Raw genomic sequence first — 4050 nt, forward strand, 5'->3', positions numbered from 1 at the left:
TCCTCACATCCCTGGAATACATCCCAGTTAATCATTATGTATAATCCATTTAATGTACTGTTGTAATTTGCCAATATTTTGTTGAAGAATTTTGCATCTATGTTTATCAGGGATGTTGACATGTCATTTTCTTTTCTTATAGCATCCCTTTCTGGTTTGGGTACCAGGATAATGTTTGGCAGTGTTGCCTCCTCTTCTATATCTTGGAAGAGTTTGCAAAGGATTAGTACAAATTCTTTTTTAAATGTTGGTAGAATTTACCAGTGAAGCCATTGGGTCCTGCACCTTTCTTTGTTGGCAGGTCTTTTATTACAGATTCAACATCTTTACTAGTAATTGATTTTTCTGATTTCTCTATTTCTTCATTATTTAGTCTCCATAAATGTGTGTTTCCAGGAAGTTGTTGTAGGTTGTCCAATTTGTTAGTGTATGATTGTTCATAGTAGTCTCATAGGCCTTTGTATAGCTGTGGTATCAGTCATAACGTCTGCTCTTTTACTTCTGCTTTTATTTAAGTCCTCTCTTCTTTTCTTGGTGAGTCTGGCTAAAGGTTTGCTTATTCCATTTCTTTTGAAAAAAACACACAAAACAGCTCTTAGTTTCATTGATCTTTTCTGTTGTCTTTAGTCTCTATTTCACTTATTTCTGCTCTGATCTTTGCTATTTCCTTCCTTATACTAAGTTTAGGCTTAGTTTTTTGTTTTTGTTTTTTTGTGTGTGTTTTTTTCCCAGTTCCTTCATGTGTAAAATAAGGTTGTTTATTTGAGAATTTTTATATTTTTAATGTATGTGTTTGTTGCTATGAACTTCTCTCTAGAACTTCTTTTACTGAATCCCTTAGGTTTTAGTATGTTGTATTTTCTTTTTCATTTGTTTGAAGATTATTTTTTACTTCTCCTTTGATTTCTTCTTTGATCCATTGGTTGTTCAGTATCATATTGTTTAGTCTCCATATATTTGTGAACTTTCCAGTTTTCTTCTTGTGATTGATTTCTAGTTTCATACCATTGTAGTTGGAAAATATGCTTGATATGATTTCAATCTTCAGAAATTTATTAAGACTTCTTTTGTGACCTAACATAATATGTTAAGGAGAATGTTCTACATGTGCTTGAACAGAATCTGTATTTTGCTGGTTTTTATTTGTTGTTATTGTTGTTGTTTGTTTGGCTTGAAAACATTTCATTAAACATTTTTGGATATTGCTTCCTGTCTTTTAAGTTTAAGCATAAAAAACTTATTTCAATAAAAACAAATCTATACTGAAGTCATTTTCCTTTGTGTGAAGAAATATGAATGAACTGCAGTGTACATTAATATTTAAAAGAAAGTAGTTCACTGTCAAAACTTTATATATCTCAAGAGCCCATCAAATTCTAAACAAACTAAGATCATGTTGCTACTTCAATAGTCTTGGGACTGATGAGCGATTAGCAGGTCTGTGGCTTAGGACCTGCTTTCATGTTTGTTTCCTGAGCTACTTCTTCTTTTGAGTGCTTTCCATCATTTTCCAGGGTCTGCTTAATTTCGTGTATGGTACTAAGAAAAATGTGAAACTGTCTCCGTCTCAATTCCAGCTTATCTTCAACACTTTCCTTGATATGTGAAAGATGCTCTAAATCTTTTCCCAGAGCCTATATAGTTCCTTTAACTGTCTGGATGATGCTGGATCACATTTGCTAAAGCATCATATTCTAGGTGATTTTTTTCACATTCGTTTTGCTTGAAGAATCTGCTTTTTGCACTCAGCAATTTTTTCACGTGCTCCAGCAACACTGCATTCTATTTCTTTGTAATGTTGTTCACAATTTTCTATTTCTCTGAGACTCATATCATATGCCAGCAATGTTTTGCCCATTTAAAATTCACATTGGGTCAGTGGGCTCAGCATGTGCTGGTACTGGCTGCATCCCTCTTCCTGGGATCCATCGTTTAATGAAACTTCACTAGCAGATTAATTCTACAATCATCTCCAGCACCATCTCCATCAATTAGGAGAAGCCTAATTGACTTCACTGTCAGTCATGGCACCCATGGTGGGTACAGGGGCTCCGTTTGGTGGTGGTCGAGATCAAATTCCCACAATGCAGCCAGGTAAACAGCCATGGAGGATGCGATGGCACCTATGGCTGCCTCCTCAGCCACAGGACCTGTGTTGGGGCATGGTGGGATGTGGGCTTGTGCTTGTGGGAGCCAGGCCTAGTGAAAGGCAGGGGCCCTGACTGTAGTCTGCTGTTCTGATGGAATGTTCTGGACATGTCTATTAAGTCCATCTGATCTAATGTGTCATTTAAGACCAGTGTTTCCTTATTCATTTTCTACCTGGATGATCTTATTGATGAAAGTGGGATATTGAAGTTGCCAAGTATTATTGTATTATTGTCTAGTTCTCCATTTATGTCCATTAATATTTGCTTTACATATTTATGCTGTGTGCATAAATATTTGCAAATGTTACATATCCTCTTTTTGCATTGACCCCTTTATCATTTTATAATGATCTTTGTTTAGTATTAGTCTTTGTCGTAAAAAGCTTATTTTGTCTGATATAAGTAAGCTACCCAGCTTTCCTTTGGTTTCCATTTGTATGGAGTATCTTTTTTTCATCCTTCATTTTCAGTCTGTGTGCACCTTTAGAGCTGAAGTGAGTCTGTTGTAGGCAGTATATATTAGGTTTGTGCACAGGTAATTGCAGTTTTTGCAATTATTTTTAACTTGTTAAACTGCAATTACTTTTGCACCAACCTAATAGGAGGGTCTTATGTTTCATCCTTTCATCCACTCTGTGTGATCACATGATTTTTAACACAAAAATATTGCTAATGAATTGTAATTTTTGAAACGTGATTCTGTGTTAAGCAATGAGCTTGGCTTGGAAGATATAAAGATAAAGCAATACCTAGTTGATGTCTTCAAAGGGCATATATAACAAAAATAACTCTTATTTTGATGTGCACATTAGTCAGGGTTCTCAAAGAAACAGTACTAATAGTGTGTGTGTGCGTGTGTGTGTGAGAGAGAGAGAGAGAGAGTGTGTGTGTGTGTGTGTGTGTGAGAGAGAGAGAGAGAGAGAGAGAGAGAGAGAGAGAGAGAGATTTATTTTAAGGAATTGACTCATGTGATCATGAATGGAGGCTGGCAAGACCAAAATCTGCAGGGCCAGAAGGCAGAAGACTCAGGGAATGGCCTATATTGTAGTTCCATTCTAAAGGCTGTCTGCTATCAGAATTTTCTTCTGCTAAGAGAAGGTCAGTCTTTTTCTTTTATTTATTTTTTTTAATTTTCAGGACTTCAAGTGACTGGATGAGGCCCAGTCACATTATGGAGGACCATTTGCTTTACTCCAAGTCCACTGATGTCAATGTTAATCTCATTCAAAACACCCTCACAGAAACAGCCAGAATAATGTTTGAGCACATATCTGAGCACTGTGGCCCAGCAAAGCTGACTTAAAATTAACCATCACAATGTGTCACAGACGTTAGGATGTGCTCTTCTACATCCTATTGAAACAGAATTTCAAAATGATGAGCATTAGTTAGGATTGATTTCACTATATCTGTATCTATATCCATCTCCTCTGCTCTGAATTTCCTTAACAAATTTGGAGGCGTGAAAAAAAGACAAGATTTTAAATAATTTTTCATACTTAAAATTGTTGTATTTAGAATGAGAGTTGGCTTAATCTTGTCTCAAGTACTTAGTGATAATATATAATTAGGAGTGGCAAAATATGAATATTTTCTTCAAAATTTAAGGACATAAATACAAAACATTATTGGTTAAATGTCTGTGCTCACACTATTCTTGAAATACTTCCAGAATGACAGAATACATCCTGAAACTGTGTTATGTATCATGGGGAAAATAAGAGAAATTACTAAATGAATACCCAGCAGGTAACAGATATTAATTACAATATTCCCTATACCTGTATTCTCAGTTCCTCAGTCTGCTGACTCAAATCAATACAAATCAAATGTATATTGTAATCAAAATTAACAGGTTATGTGTGCATGTGTGTGTGTGTGCACGCGTGTCTGTGTGTGT

At 35.5% G+C, this 4050-nt stretch overlaps 1 pseudogene; it reads right to left on the minus strand.

Annotated features, from left to right (window-relative positions):
- Positions 1-1430: 1430 nt before the first annotated feature.
- Positions 1431-2035, minus strand: LOC109449568 (THO complex subunit 7 homolog; annotated as a pseudogene).
- Positions 2036-4050: the final 2015 nt, after the last annotated feature.

Source organism: Rhinolophus sinicus, linkage group LG03 (genome assembly GCF_036562045.2).
Source record: "Rhinolophus sinicus isolate RSC01 linkage group LG03, ASM3656204v1, whole genome shotgun sequence".
NCBI lineage: Eukaryota > Metazoa > Chordata > Mammalia > Chiroptera > Rhinolophidae > Rhinolophus > Rhinolophus sinicus.